This window comes from Hordeum vulgare, chromosome 2H (assembly GCF_904849725.1).
Source record: "Hordeum vulgare subsp. vulgare chromosome 2H, MorexV3_pseudomolecules_assembly, whole genome shotgun sequence".
NCBI lineage: Eukaryota > Viridiplantae > Streptophyta > Magnoliopsida > Poales > Poaceae > Hordeum > Hordeum vulgare.
The window spans coordinates 138,981,993-138,999,575 of NC_058519.1; positions in this window are offsets into that span (position 1 = coordinate 138,981,993).

The following is a 17,583-nucleotide window of genomic DNA, read 5'->3' on the forward strand; positions in this document are numbered from 1 at the left end:
TCCATGACAACACCTCAGCCTATGAGGCTACTACTACCCGACCTGAGTAAAAGTACTCTCGGGGACTCATCCAGTAGGTACACTTCGAGTGCCCCAACCGTTCGCATTCGAACAGATTAATTTGTGATCTGATCAAGTCAAAGACAATGTGTATAAAGACAACTGTCGGTGCAAGCACTCGACAGAAGTCTCGGGGACTACACCCACTGGGTTCACTAAGAGTGAACCCATTGCAAAAATCATACGATATCCGAGCACACCTAGTGGGTTACAAGAGAAAAGTAAATACTTACTAGCCCACTTACTCGGATATCGTCCCGCAGTTCCAAGCTTCGCTGGTACAGAGACGCGATGGAGTCGTACGCCTTCTTGGCTTCTCCCGCCATTAGCTCCGCCTGCACCATGGCCCCCTCGGCCGCTCCCACCTGATCTTCCGGAAGGCGTTGGACGTTGTACTCGATGCTCGACGGCCCTGGCATCGCTGGAGGCTCCTTAGGCATCCCAAGGCCCGCTCCAGTCGATTCAGCAGCAGCCAGTGCCGTTTCAGTCGACGGCATCGCCTCAGTCGACAGCACGTCCGCGACAAGAGCAGTAACTGGCGGAACAGCCTCGAGGACAGGCACCGCAGCTTGCTCAGACCTTCCCTGGTCACTCTCATCCACATAAATCGCCCCTGAGAGAAACCCGACCGAACGACATGAGATCACAGAAAGAAAAAGGGCAAGACCGAAGACAGAATTCGTGATGCAATAATGTAAACTCTCGGAATCGCTACAACACACCTGGTTGGGACGAGACGACATTGTCCATGTCCATGGGATCATCCCCCTGGCGGGCCGGAGAGGTGGCAGAGGTGGAAACTCTGTCGAGTGAAAACCATTCGACCAATAAACGGGATTCCAATCGAATATCAGAAGAAGTTAGAAGAACAATGCACTTACGTTGAGGTGACGGGAACGGCGACCCTCATCCGCGGCAAAGCCTTCCGAGGTTTAGATCCGCTGGTTTGACCACCTTGGAAGGCTGACCCGCAGGCTCAGTAGCAGCGTCCCTGGTCCACTTGGTGCTTCGAGCACTCGGAACCCCGGGAAAAGCTGACGGGGTGCTCGGGACCATTGGAGCAGTTGGCGGAGCACTCGAGGATGCTGGAGGGGCCGAAGGAGCTGCAGGTTCATGTCGGCGCTTGGTTCGGTGCTCTGGCGGCGGGGGTCGCGAGTCCTGCTCTTCGTCTTCCTCCTCTTCTTCACCAGACTCCTCTTCCATCTCCCCACTGTCGGAGACATACTCGACGCTCTCCACGCTGCCCTCCTGGCTGCCCTCTTCCTCCTCCTCGGCCGGGTTCTCGTTCGAGACAGGGGAGAACCAGTTGGTCCACTTCTGCATAAAATACAGTCGGCAACATCAGACGCCAGACAGAGATTCAAGAAAGCGATAAAGCTAAGACAGTTATGTGCACTCGACAAGTTGTACTCACCTGGTTCGGAGGAGGATTGTCCGCGCAGAAATCCCTCACTCGCCGGGACCCTCTGGGGTTCTCACAGGCGCCTGTGATCTGGAGCACCCACGACGCCACCATCTCCCCGGTCACACACACGACGTTGGTCCGAGTGGAGTCTTCGGGCCCCGTGTAGTGCCACATGGCGTGGTGTCGGGCCTGCAGTGGTTGGATGCGCCGACCGAGGAAAACCTCCAGCAAGTCTATGCCGGTGACTCCCTTCCCGACGACATCTACGAGTGCGTCGACTAGAGGCTGGATTTCGATCTTCTCCGCCTTCGTGAGCGCGAGCTGCTTAGGCGGAGCTGGTCGATCTAAGATAAAAGGAGGCAACCCTGTCGTGGCATTCGGGCTAGCAACGTCCTGGCAGTAGAACCATGTCGACTGCCAGTTCCTAACCGATTCACTCAGCTGAAGAGCAGGATAACTACTTTTGCTCTTCTTTTTGAAGCCTAAGCCTCCGCAGAGCTGGAGAAGGTCAGCCTTATCATCCGACTGATTCAGTCGTTTGATAGTTTGGGATCGAGCAGAGAAGATATGTTTGAAAATCCCCCAATGGGGAGGACAGCCGATGAAGCACTCGCACAAGACTACGAAAGCAGAGAGATGGGCTATGGCATTCGGGGGAAAGTGGTGGAGCTGCGCCCCGAAGTGATTCATTATGCCTTTGAAGAAAGGGTGTGGGGGCAGGGAGAAACCTCGATGCACGTTGCTGAGCAGCAGGACGCGCTCCCCCTCCCGGGGCGCCAGCAGCCTCCACAACTTGTGCACGATCATCCCGTGCTCCACCAGCTCCAGCAGGTCCTCCTCCGTCACAGTGGAGGGGAGGAAGTCCCCCTGGATCCACCGTGCCGGTAGCGTTCGCTGCTTCCGCGCAGGAGCCGCCGCCTTCCCCCTCTTCTTCCACGCCTCTAGCTTGCTAGTCTGCCCCTTCGTCATGGCGGAAGCTGCGGATTCGCGAGGGAGAAGGAGAAGGAAGAAGCTTAGGATGCGCAGAGGATGGTGAAGGAAGCGGAGCAAAAGCGAGGTGTCCGGCGAGCATAACGAAAAAACCCTCGCCGCTGGGATTTAAGTAAGGTTCCGATTGGGTCACTGGCAAGTGGCCCCGAAATCTTATCCACCGACCGACCGCGGCGATATCAGTGGAGAAGATGAAGGAACGGGAATTGAGGCGTCAGGTGCTACTCGAGCGTGATGTCGTCATCCCCGCTGAGCGCGCGGTAACCGAAATTTGAGGATCCCAGAAAATCCGCCGCTGTCAGTTGACTGGTCACGTCAGAAGATGCCACAGAAGCACTCAGTTTCCGACAGTTTGTTTCACAACTACTTCCACTCGGATCGTTGGTCAGAAAAGATAAAATGGATCGAGGCAAGCAACGCCAAAGTCACATCCGTATCAGTCGGATCCAAACTTCAAGCATTGCTTCGTTGTTCCAACCCCAATCCATTCGGGGACTAATGATGGGGTTATAGTCCTAGGGTAGGGTCATAGGCCTACCCTGTGGGTCCTACCCAAGGACTACCTCTCATAAGGGACAAGGCCCTTAGTCAGTTCCGACTGAACTAAGGAGTTCCCATCATCCAGTCGGTAACAGGTCCTCGACCATCCAATCGGAGACTAGCATTCGGAGCGTATCAAACTAACCGGCTGGATTCCACTCTGAGCATCATAACCCCCTTGGAGGGAAACGGTCATACGTTTCTACGTGCCTTTATTAGCATTTAAGACGTACGTTACCTGTAATGTAAGCATTTATTCGCCACTACTCCACCCTTGTGCACGAACCGTTGTGGAGGGCAGCACACTCTATATAAGCCACCCTCCCCCACTGGTGCAGGGGTTAGCAATTCACTGTATTCTATATTCCACTCAACAACAAGCTCCCAGAGCACTGAGACGTAGGGCTATTACCTCCACCGCAGAGGGGCCTGAAGTCCTACAATCTCGCCGTAGCTAAGGCTCTGCCCATCCTTTCGTACCCTACACATCTACTGTCAGGCTTATACCCACAACAGGGATAATTATTTTTGTGAGAAACTTCCATGAAAAATTCTACATTGTTTCCATGAGCATGAACACAAGTGTTCAAGGTCGACCCTCACTTCCGCAATGCATCACCTTTCAATCGCTTCTCTTTTTGAAAAAGTTTTAAGTTCCCCTCTATATTTTTTTTGTTTCTAAACTAAATAAAAGAACTCAACAGAAATAAATGACTCTCTAAAACTTCCGGGTTGTCTCCCAGGCAGCGCTTTCTTTAAAGCCATTAAGCTAGGCATAAAGTGCTCAAGTAATGGATCCACCCGGATCCCAAGGTATATCAAAGCCAATTTTAATTAGCAATGATTTGAAATTTAGTAGTGAGCACAAGGTAACATATATCAAGCAATGACGAAGTCTAACTCTCTTCCTATGCATTGGCATGTCATAATAGAACAATTCATGCACATCAAGTAAAGGCCAATACATAGCATAAGCAATTTCTTGCAATTTTATCGTATTGGAAACATAGAGAGGTGGAGATGTAGTTCCTCTCTCTTAATAATTGCAAGTAGGAGCAGAAAGCACTTGCATATTATATTCATAAAAATCATCATGTGTAACATAAGGAACTATAGCTAGCTCATCTTCATAAGCATCACTCATAATGGCATCATGGCCACAAGCATAGCAAGCATCAAGTTCATCAAAAAGGTATATTTCAAACGAATCCAAGGGATCATAGCATTCATCTTTCGGTAAGAACGAAGGGAAATTTAATAATGTATGAGTAGAAGAGTTACTCTCATTAGAAGGTGGACACGGGTAGCTAGCCCGCTCTTCCTACTTTTGTTCTTCGCTCTCCTCTTCATCTTTTTCATCTAATGAGCTCACAATTTCAGCATTTTCTTCTTCCATAGTTTCCTGCAAAATAAAATCTCTTCTTGGGCAGCATAGGATTTCTCCTCAAATCGTTCAATATGGGCATTATATTCATAATCAGTATAACAATAATGAAGCATAGCCAAATTTTCAGATCGGTAAGGAGCATCATCATTATCATCACACCTTTTAAACAGAGCCTCAATTTCATAAGCATCCATAAAAGCAACAAATTCTTCTATTTGATCCACATCATAGTAATCATATATACCATTAGCATAAGAAGCCAAGGTTCTATGATCATTAAAATCACAAGAAAAGGGAAGGTGTGGAGCCTTCATCCTAGAGCAACAAGTAACACCATGCCTCTTGCATAGTTCCCAAGCATACCATTTCAACAAATGGATTTGATCCCATAAAATTTTCCCTTTTTCAGTCAAGCAATAATCCCTAAAGTATTCACGTTGATCCAACGTGTATCCCATTATATAATTGAATGGGGCTTTCTCAGGATTATTAAAGAAGTGCATAATATTTTCCACATAACGAGCCTCAAAGGTTTTAGGAGGTTCCCCATCTCCATGAGTAGCAAGTACACCTAATTTTTTTGGTATTTCGTGTTCCATATCCATAACTAAAGATAAATAACATCTTAGAACAACAAATAAATCTACTTAGTGATAAAGAAAACAAGCACACACGAGGATATTCACCCCACGCTATCTCTCCCCGGCAACGGCGCCAGAAAAAGGTCTTGATAACCCACAAGTATAGGGGACCAATTGTAGCCTTTCTCGACAAGTATGAGTGTCGAACCCAACGAGGAGCTAAAGGTAGGACAAATATTCCCTCAAGTTCTATCGACCACCGATACAACTCTACGCACACTTTATGTTCGCTTTACCTAGAACAAGTATGAAACTAGGAGTACTTTGTAGGAGTGATAGGATAGGCTTGCAAGAAAGTAAAGAACACGTAAATAAAACTAGGGGCTGGTTAGATAAAGAAACAACTACAAGTGTCTAACGAGTGTGGAAAAGTGGTGGTAGGAGTTGCGTAATTGTCCCTAAGCAATTGACTATGTTACTAGATCGATAGCAAGTATCATGTGGGAGCGGCCTCTGCTAGCATGTCAGCCCTTACTTGGAATTCTATGCACTTATGATTGGAACTATTAGCAAGCGTCCGCAACTACTAACGTTCATTAAGGTAAAACACAACCATAGCAATAAGATATATTGGTCCCCCTTCAATCCCATATGCATCAATTTCTTTGCTAAGTTTGAAGCTTCTGTCACTCCAGCCTGCCAATACATAGTCCTATCAACATACGACTAACCCTATGGTGTGATCCACGCGCACGATCATATGATGGGCACCAAAGGACAGCAACATAACCACAAGCAAATTAAACCAATCATAGCAATTCATCATTCACCGATAGGACAACGATAATCTACTCAGACATCATAGGATAGCAACACATCATTGGATAATAATATGTAGCATAAAGCACCATGTTCAAGTAGAGGGTACAGCGGGTTGCAGGCGAGTGAACCGCTGAATATAGATGGGGGAAGATGATGGAGATGTTGGTCAAGATGACAAAGGTATTGGTGTAGATCGCCGTCACACGATGATGTCCCGGGCGGCGTTCCGGCGCCGCCGGGAGAGAGGGCGAGAGAGCCCCCCTCTTTATTCTTCTTCCTTGACCTCCTCCCTAGATGGGAGAAGGGTTTCCACTCTGGTCCAAGGTCTCCATGGCGGAGGAGGGGCGAGAGCCCCTCCGAGATTGGATCTCTCTCTCTGTGTCCTTCTATTTCTGCGCTCCCAGATTCTGCGTTTCACCGTTTCTTAAATTCCCGGAGATCCGTAACTCCGATTGGGCTGACATTTTAACACGATTTTCTTCCAGATAATATCTTTCTTGCGGAGAAAGAAGGGCACCAGCCGCCTTAAGGAGTGGCCACAAGCCTGCCTGCCGCGGGCCCACCCCCTGGCCGCGGCGACAGGGCTTGTGGGCACTCCGTGCATCGCCTCGCGTTGATTCTTCTTCATAAAAATCATAAATATTCCAAAAAATCCTCGTAAGGTTTTATTACGTTTGGACTTCGTTTGGTATGGATATTCTGCGAAACAAAAAACATGCAACAAACAGGAACTGGCACTGGGCACTGGATCAATATGTTAGTCCCAAAAATAGTATAAAAAGTTGCGAAAAATATATGAAAGTTGTAGAATATTGGCATGAAACAATCAAAAATTATAGATACGACGGAGACGTAATATTGGCGGCGGCTCCGTGTCGTGAAACGCGATGAACTCTTCTCTCTTAATTTTTTCTGGGCGAGAGAGAATATATAGAGCTGGAGTTGGAGGCTGCGGGTCCACGAGGGCCTCACAAGCCTGCCACGCGCGGCCAGGGGGCCCGCGCCACCTAGGCTTGTGGGCTCCTAGCTCCGTGTCTCCAAGTAATTCTTGTGCCACTATTTTTTATATATTCCATAAAAAATCCTCGTAAATTTCTAGGTCATTCCGAGAACTTTTATTTCTGCGCAAAAACAACACCATGGCAATTCTGCTGAAAACAACGTCACTCCGGGTTAGTTCCATTCAAATCATGCAAATTAGAGTCCAAAACAAGGTCAAAAGAGTTTGGAAAAGTAGATACGATGGAGACGTATCAACTCCCACAAGCTTGAAGCCTTGCTTGTCCTCAAGCAATTCAGTTGACAAACTGAAAGAGACAAAACAAAAAGTTTTACAAACTCTGTTTGATCTTGTTGTTGTAATTATGTCTAACTCATATTCAGATTTTCAGCAAGATCATAAGCTAACAACATAAGCAATGACATTTAGGTCTCATTATGTACTCATATCAATGGCATAATCAACTAGCGAGCAATAATAATAAGCTTCAAACGTCAACACTTCAATGAAAACAATCATGAAGCAATACGAACAGAGGGTATCTCGCTAGCCCTTTCGGAGACCGCAAAACATAAATGCACAACACCTTCAAAGACCAAGGGCTGACTGAACATTGTAAATCATGGCAAAGAAGATCCAGTCATGGTCATACTCAATATTAATTAATGGCAAAGCATAAAAATGACGGAGGTGCTCTCTAACTGGTCACTTTATAAGAAGAGGATGACTCAACAGGAACGTAAGTAGATAGACCCTTCGCAGAGGGAAGTACTGATTTGCAGAGGTGCCAGAGCTCAAGATTTTAAAACAGAGATAAATAATTTTGGGTGCTATGCTTTCATTGTCAACGCGATGACCAAGAGTTTTCACCATCTTCCATGCTACACATATTGTAGGCGGTTCCCAAACAGAAAAGTAAAGTTTTGACTCCCCCACCACCGATCAATCACACTTCACGACTAGCCGAATCCTCGGGTTCCGTCCATTCCAACAACAATCCAGGGGGAGTTTTGTTTTCAATTATATTTTCGATTTGAGCATGGAACTGGGCATTCCAATTACCAGCTCCTTTCTCGTGAGTGATAGTGAAGAAACACGTATCGAGGATAGCATGCCTAGCATGGAAGATACTGACCGCCCCTTGTCACCACATGAGCGGTTCGGGCATACAAAACAGATTATTATTTGAAGATTTAGAGAGTGGCACATGCAAATTTACTTGCAACGGTAGGTAGATACCGCATATAGGTAGGTATAGTGGACGCATAAGGAACAACTTTTGGTTTATGGAAGTGGATGCACAAGTAGTATTCCCGCTTAGTACAAGTGAAGGCTAGCAAAAGACTGGGAAGCGACCAACTAGAGAGCGACAACAGTCATCAATAAGCATTAACCAACGTTGAGTACAAGCATGAGTAGGATATAAATCACCATAAACATGAATATCATAGAGGCTATGTTGATTTTGTTTCAACTACATGCGTGAACATGTGCCAAGTCAAGCCACTTGAATCATTCAAAGGAGGATACCATCCTACCATACTACATCATAATCATCTTGAAATTCATGTTGGCATCCAAGACAAACCATTATAAGCTCCTAGCTAATTAAGCATGGCATCAGAAACTATGATCTCTAAGTTGTCATTGCAAACATGTTTCTCTCATAACAATGCTGAATTAGGAACGATGAGCTAGTCATATTTACAAAAACAAAATTGGTCGAGTTCATACCAGCTTTTCTAGGCTCAGTCACTTCATCATATATCGTCATTATTGCCTTTCACTTGCACGACCGAATGATGTGAATAATAATAAGAGTGTTTGTGCATTGGACTAAGCTGGAATCCGCAAGAAAACTCAAAGGAGAAGACAAAGTAATATGGCCCTTTGATAGATAAACAATTATGCATATGAGAGCCACTAAACATTTTAATCATGGTCTTCTACCTTGACCCAAATAAAAAAAACTATTTACACGGGAAAGCTCCCAACAAGCAAAAGAAGAACGGGAAATCTTTTTGGGTTTTCTCTATAATTACCACTAAGCAAGCTGGAAAGTAAACTTACAATTAAATTTTTTGTTTTTTTTCTCAATTTAAACAAACACACGAGAAGAAAGCGAGAAAAAGAAATAAAGTAGCATGGATGATACAATGGCAAGGTGTGAACATCGACTATCAAAGTGAATGTGTGAGCATGAATATAAAGTCGGTGAGAAACACGTACTCCCCCAAGCTTAGGCTTTTGGCCTAAGTTGGTCTACTCCCAAGGCTGGTCCGTGCGATATCCAAAATCATAATGGGGGTTGTACGGGAACGCGGCAGCTACCGCCTGAATAGCTGCCTCATGGTGGCGAGCAGCCTTCGCCTCCCTCTCATACTCCTCTGCCTCTCCTCTGGTTATGTAATATCTCCGTTTTACCTGAAAGTCAAAGAAGGCAGGAGGAGGAAGGGTGATATGGAAAACATGCTGTCGGTTAAATAATAATCGTTATAGGAGGGATTCATTATCCCTCTCAAGGAACTGATAACGTATCATAGCGGTGCGATCAAGGAAAGCTGTATGGAGCGGGGGATCTCCTGTGCGGATGGGTATTCTAAGAAAATTTGCTATGCGAGTGGCATAGATCCCACCAAAGAAATCCCCTTCATTAGCATTATTATTTAGCCTTCTCGCGATTATAGCTCCCATGTTGAAACTTCTATCACCCGTTACTGCGCTCTTAAGAATACTAAAGTCAGGTGCGCAGAGGTGACAATGCTCATTCTTGTCGTTAATGCATCTACCTATGAAGAGGGCAAAATAATATAAGGGAGGAAAATGCATGCTCCCCATGGTAGCCTGCGTAATATCTCTAGTTTCTCCAACAGTTATACTAGAAATAAAATCTCTAACCGAAGACTTAGGAGGATCATTGGGACTACCCCAATCAGGTATCTTGCAAATTCTATTAAAATCCTCTAAATCCATGGTATACGATTTGTCATAAAGATCAAACAGTATGGATGTGTCATGGCCAACTGAATATTTGAATCTACGAACAAAAGAGGAATGAGTGAAGTATACTGTTAACATTTATTGGAGATGAATTCTTCAAGCCCGGTGTTGTGAACAAATGTATCAAACTCATCCTTGAAACCTACATCAATCATAAATTCATCGGAAGGCCATTCACATGGTTGTACCTGTGCGTTCCTCGGCTGATAAGGATCAGGCTCATGAATCGAGAGGCGGGGACCCCTTTTGCTTGAGGAACCACCATGATAGTTTCTCCTGAACATCTTCTTTTCTGAAGAAAAAAAATTTAGTGACTCAAAAGAAAAGTGAACAAGGCTCAACAAAACTCATAGCAAATACTCCTACAAGTGCTTAGAGGCCATATCACGCATCCAAACTACTTGGGACCAACTAAAATTAACATGCAAAGCTCAAGAACAGTGTCACCAAGGAAGAAAAAATATGCAACGAATAAAGCACTAGAGCAAAAACTAATTGGACCAATGAAGGAGTCACATACCAAGGAACAATTCCCCAAAACAGTTTGGTGAATGGGGCTTTGCACAAGGAGATCGAAAAATGCAGCAAGAAGAGAAAGAACACGGGTTTGAGCGGTGGAATGATTTTTTCTGGAGGTAGAAGAAGGAGATGGGAGCTGGATTAAGTGGAGGGGGCCATGTGGGACCCACAAGCGTGCCAGGCGTGACCAGGGGGGTGCCCGCGCCTCCTGGGCTTGTGGTCCACTGGTGCATCCCCCTGACTAGCTTCCTATCTCAGAAATTTTCAAATATTCCAGAAAAAATCATACTTGAATTTCAGGGCATTTAGAGAACTTTTATTTTCAGGACACTTTTCTAAGGGACGGAGAAAGCAGAAAAAGGGAAATAAAGCTAAATTTATCATTTTTCTTCTAAGCAACAGAAAGTCAAAGTTGGGAACAGAAGGTTGTGACTTCTATATTCATCCATCTCATGGTCATCAAAAGAAATCCGTCAATGAGGTTGATCAAGTCTCCTTGACAAACCTTTTTCGAATCACATAGAACCGAAGAATTTTCGAATAATCACTAGGTTACCTCAACGGGGATGTGCATATCCCCAACAAGTAAATCATACTTCATCTTGACAGTAGGTATACGACATTCAAAGCTTCCAATAAGAATCGATGAAGAATTTTTAATAGCATTGATGCAATGAACTCGATATTGTTTCTTCGGAAAGTGCACCCTATGCTCATTACCATTAACATGGAAAGTGACATTGCCTTTGTTGCAATCAATAACAGCCCCTGAAGTGTTTTAAAAGGGTCTTCCAAGGATGACCGCCATGGCATCATCCTCGGGAATATTCAAAATAACAAAGTCCGTTAAGATAGTAACGTTAGCTACCACAACAAGCACATCCTCGCAAATGCCGACAGGAAAAGCAGTGGATTTGTCGACCATTTGCAAAGACATTTTTCACTAGGTGTCAACTTATCCAATTCAAGTCTATGATATAAAGAGAGAGGCATAACACTAACACCAGCTCCAAGATCGCATAAAGCAGTTATAACATAATTTCCTTTAATGGAGCAAGGTATAGTGGGCACTCCGGGATCACCTAGTTTCTTAGTAGTCCCACCCTTAAAAGTGTAGTTGGCAAGCATGGTGGAAATCTCAACCTCAGGTATCTTCCTTTTATTAGTTACAATATCTTTCATGTACTTAGCATAAGGAGACATTTTAAGCATATATGTCAAACGCATTTGGACAAAGACAGGTCTAATCATTTAAACAAAGCGCTCAAAGTACTCATCATCCTTTTTCTTGGATGGTTTGGGAGGAAAGGGCATGGGTTTCTAAACCCATGGTTCTCTTTCTTTACCATGCTTCCTAGCAATAAAGTCGTTCTTATCATATCTCTTGTTCTTAGGTTGTGGGTAATCAAGATCAGGTTCAATCTCCACATCCTTATCATTACTATATTGAGAATCAACATGAACACCACTATCAATTTTATCACTAGGCTCATGTTCATCACCAGATTGTGTTTCGGCATCAGAAATAGAGACATCATTTGGATTCTCGGGTGTAACATCAACAGGTTTGCTAGCATGCAAGTTCCTATCATCTTTCTTTTTCTTCCTATTACCAGGATGACTAGGTGCATCAGTGTTAACTCCTTGAGAATCTTGTTCAATTCTCTTAGGATGGCCCTCAGGATACAAAGGTTTCTGAGTCATTCTACCACCTCTAGTGACAACTCTAACTGAATTGTCATTCAACTCATTGAGCAAGTCAGTTTGAGCCTTAAGTACTTGTTCTACTTGAGTAGTGACCATCGAGACATGTTTACTCAAAAGATTAAGATCATTGACATTTCTATCCACACAGGCACTTATATGATCAATCATACGAGCATTTTGTCTCAATTGTCTGCTAACATAATCATTGAAACTTTGTTGTTTGGCAACAAAGTTATCAAATTCATCTAAGCATAAGCTAGCAGGTTTATCATAAGGAATATCACTCTCATTGAATCTACGAAGAGAATTTACCTCTACTACCTGTGTCGGGTTATCAAGACCATGTATTTCTTCAATAGATGGTAGATTCTTAACATCTTCAGATTGAATACCTTCCTCTTGCATAGTTTTCTTGGCTTCTTGCATATCTTCAGGACTGAGGAATAGAATACCTCTTTTCTTCGGAGTTGGCTTCGGAGGTGGTTTGTGAATAGTCCAAGCATTATCATTGCTCAAGATATTATTCAATAGAATTTCAGCTTGTTCCACAGTTCGTTCCCTGAAAACACAACCAGCACAACTATCTAGGTGGTCCCTAGAAGCATCGGTTAGTCCATCATAAAAGATATCAAGTATTTCATTCTTCTCAAGAGGGTGATCAGGCAAAGCATTAAGTAACTGGACAAGCCTCCCCCAAGCTTGTGGGAGACTCTCTTCTTCAACTTGCACAAAGTTATATATATATATCCTGCAAGGCAGCTTGTTTCTTATGGGCAGGAAAATATTTCTCAGAGAAGTGGTAAATCATATCCTGGGGACTACGCACACAACCAGGAGGAAGAGAAGTAAACCAAGTCTTAGCATCACCCTTTAACGAGAAAGGAAACAACTTCAGGATATAGTAATGGCGAATTTTTTCCTCACTCGTGAATAGGGTGGCTATATCATTGAGTTTAGTAAGATGTGTTACAACCATTTCAGAATCATAACCATGAAAAGGATCAGATTCAACCAAAGTGATTAACTCAGGATCGACAAAAAATTCATAATCCTTATCAGTGAAAAAGATGGGTGAAGTAGCAAACTTAGGATCATATGTCATTCTAGCATTCAGAGATTTTTCTTTCCACTTGCGTAGTACATTCTCAAGATCATAGCTATCCTTACAAGCAAGAAAGTCTTCAGCTACCTCTCCCTCCATAACATAACCCTTAGGTATATCAGGCAATTCATATCTAGGAGAGCTAGGTCTAACAGGTGTAACAGCAGGTTCTACTTCAACAATTTCATCAGTGTCAGAAGTATCATCACATTCAGCAGTAACTCTAGCAATTTGTCCATCAAGAAATGCACCTAGTGGCATATCATTATCAAGCAAAGCATCATGATAAGCATCATGGATAGCAAAAGTAGCATCATCAAGCACAGTCGACATATCAGAATTACCAATAGGTGGCGGCGTCGAAAATTTACTCATAACCGAAGGTCAATCAAGTGCAGAGCTAGATGGCAGTTCCTTACCTGTCCTCGTAGTTGAGCGAAAGACTTTAGTTTTTGGATCTCTCGGATTCATCATAGTGATCAACAGACGTAAATCCCAAGTGACTCAGAGAATAGAGCTATGCTTCCCCGGCAACGACGCCAGAAATAGGTCTTGATAACCCACAAGAATAGAGGATCGCAACAGTTTTCGAGGGTAGAGTATTCAACCCAAATTTGTTGATTCGACACAAGGGGAAGTCAAAGAATATTCTCGAGTATTAGCAGTTGAGTTGTCAATTCAACCACAACTGGAAGACTTAGTATCTGCAACAAAGTTTCAGTAGCAAAGTAGTGCGATCATAATGGTAGCAGCGGTAAAAGTAGCAGTAGTGATAGCAGTAGCGGCAAAGTAACTTAGCAAGGACTAGTAGGAAAAGACTCATAGGCATTCGATCGGTGATGGATAATTATGTCGAATGACATTCATCATGTAACAGTTATAACATGTGGTGATATGTAACTAGCTCCAGTTCGTCAATGTAATGTAGGCATGTATTCCGTATTTAGTCATACGTGCTTATGGAAAAGAACTTGCATGACATCTATTGTCCATCCCTCCCGTGGCAGCGGGGTCCCAATGGAAACTAAGGGATATTAAGGTCTCCTTTTAATAGATAACCGGGACAAAGCATTAGCACATAGTGAATACATGAACTCCTCATACTATGGTCATCTCTGGGAGTGGTTCTGGTTATTGTCACTCCGGGGTTGCCGGGTCATAACACATAGTAGGTGACTACAACTTGCAAGATAGGATCAAGAACACACATATATTGATGAAAACATAATAGGTTCTGATCTGAAGTCATGACACTCGGGCCCTAGTGACAAGCATTAAGCATAGCAAAGTAGTAGCAACATCAATCTTAGAACATAGTGGATACTAGGGATCAAACCCCATCGAAACTAACTCGATTACATGATAGATCTCATCCAACCCATCACCGTCCAGCAAGCCTATGATGAGATTACTCACGAACGGTGAAGAGCATCATGGAATTGGCGATGAAAGATGGTTGGTGATGACGACGGCGTCGATTTCCCCTCCCTGGAGCCCAGAACGGACTCCAGATCTGCCCTCCAGAGGAAGAACAGGTGGTGGTGGCGGCTCCGTGTCATGAAACGCGATGAACTCTTCTTTCTTAATTTTTTCTGGACGAGAGAGAATATATAGAGCTGGAGTTGGAGGTTGCGGAGCCACGAGGGCCTCACAAGCATGCCAGGCGCGGCCAGGGGGGTCCGCGCCTCCTGGGCTTGTGGGCTCCTGGCTCCATGTCTCCAGGTAATTCTTGCGCCAGTATTTCTTATATATTCCACAAAAAATCCTCGTAAGTTTATAGGTCATTCCAAGAACTTTTATTTCTGCGCAAAAGCAACACCATGGCAATTCTGCTGAAAACAGCGTCAGTCCGGGTTAGTTCCATTCAAATCATGCAAATTAGAGTCCAAAACAACGGCAAAAGAGTTTCGAAAAGTAGATACGATGGAGACGTATCATGTAGTTTCTTTGAGCACTGTCTAGAGTTTTACTAGTGTAATGGATGTCCTTTAATTTGTTATCAACTCTTTGTCCTAGAATAGCACCAACAGCATAATCACTAGCATCACACATAATTTCAAAGGGTAGATTCCAATCAGGTGGTTGAACAATAGGTGTAGTTATCAAGGCTTTCTTAAGAATTTCGAATGCTTCTACACAATCATCGTCGAAAGCGAATGGAATATCCTTTTGAAAAAGATTAGTGAGAGGCTTATAAATTTTAGAGAAGTCTTTAATAAATCTCCTATAGAAACCAACATGACCAAGGAAATTTCTTATACCTTTAATATCTGTTGGACACGGCATTTTTCCAATAGCATCAACTTTAGCTTTATGAACTTCAATACCTCTTTCGGAGATTTTGTGTCCCGAGATGATGCCTTCCTTAACCATAAAGTGGCACTTCTCCCAATTCAAGACAAGATTAGTTTCTTCACATCTCTGCAAAACTCGATCAAGGTTGCTCAAGCAATCATCAAAAGAAGTTCCGTAAACGGAAAAATCATCCATGAAAACCTCAACAATCTTTTCACAAAAGTCAGAGAATATAGCCATCATACATCTTTGAAAGGTAGCAGGTGCATTGCATAAACCAAAAGGCATACGTCTATAAGCAAAGGTACCGAAAGGGCAAGTAAAAGTGGTCTTCTCTTGATCCTATTTTGATATAGGTATTTGAGAGAAACCAAAATAACCATCTAGAAAGCAAAAATGGTGAGTGTTTGGATAGTCTTTCTAGCATTTGATCTATAAAAGGTAGCGGATAATGATCTTCCCTAGTAGCCTTATTTAATGTCCTCAAAGCAATTACCATTCTATATCCTGTTACAATTCTTTGCGGGATCAATTCATCTTTATCATTAGGAACAACGGTAATACCTCCCTTCTTAGGGACACAATGAACGGGAATAACCCATCTACTATCGGCAATAGGATAAACTATACATGCCTCCAGAAGCTTTAGTATTTCATTTCTTACCACTTCCTTCATTTTAGGATTTAATCATCGTTGGTGATCAACAACTAGTTTAGCATCATGCTCCATATTGATTTTGTGCTGACATAGAGTGGGACTAATGCCCTTAAGATCATCAAGAATATATCCAATAGCGGCACGATGCTTCCTCAAAGTTTTCAATAATCTCTTTTCTTCATGCTATGAAGGTTTAGCACTAATAATAATAGGATATATCTCTTTTTCATCAATATAAGCATACTTCAGAGTATCAGGTAATTGTTTAATCTCAAACAGGGATCACCCTTGGTTGGAGGAGGATCCCCGAGTATTTCAACAAGGAGGTTGTGCTTCAGGATAGACTGCTGATCAAAGAAAATCTTATCTATTTCATTCCTTTCATTCATATACATATCAATTGCATGTTCTAGCAAATATTTTTCTAAGGGATCGGTAGGAGGCACAACAATAGAAGCGAGACCAATAATTTCATCTTTACTAGGCAATTCTTTCTCATGGGGTAGTCTACGAAATTTAGAGAAATTGAACTCATGAGATGCATCCCCAAAACTTATAGTAACCGTTTCTTTTTCACAATCAATCTTAGCACTAACAATATTCAAGAAGGGTCTACCAAATATAATGGGACAAAAATCATCTTGTGGGGAACCAAGAACAAGAAAATCAGTAGGATACTTTATTTTCCGACACAAGACTTCAACATCTCTAACAATCCCAATTGGTGAAATAGTATCTCTATTAGCAAGCTTGATGGTAACATCAATTTCCTCTAATTCAGCTGGTGCAATATCAATCATAATTTCTTGGTATAAGGTAAAAGTAATTGCACTCGCACTAGCACCCACATCACATAAGCCATGATAACAATGATCTCCTATTTTAACAAAAGTGACAGGCACGCCAACAACAGGTCTATGTTTACCCTTAGTATCAGGTCTAGCAATTCAAGAGGCTTCATCACAGAAGTGAATGACATGCCCATCAATATTATCAACCAAGAGATCTTTAACCATAGCAATATTAGGTTCAACTTTAATTTGTCCAGGAGGTATAGGTGTTCTAGTACAACTCTTACGAACCACAGTTTAAGCTTTAGCATGTTCCTTTATCCTAACAGGAAAGGGTGGCTTCTCAATATAAGCAGTAGGAATAACAGGATCAGTTTTATAAATAGTAGTTTCTTCTTCAACTTTAATAGGTTCTACCACTTTAACTTCAATGGGGGATGATATTAAAACCACATATCCTTGGGGAGATCAACATGAGTAGAAAAATGTTCACAAAATGAAGCTACTACCTGAGAGTCAAGTCAATATTTAGTGCTTGACTGAAAAGCATGAGTGTCTATAAAGGATTTAACACAATCAAATTTAAGGCTTATACCTGACTCATTACCTTCGTCGAGTTCGCAATCTTCAGAGTTGCATTTAATTCTTTCTAATAAGTCCCATTTGAATTCAATATCTTTCTTCATCAAAGAACTAGCACAAGAGGTGTCAAGCATGGATTGATCA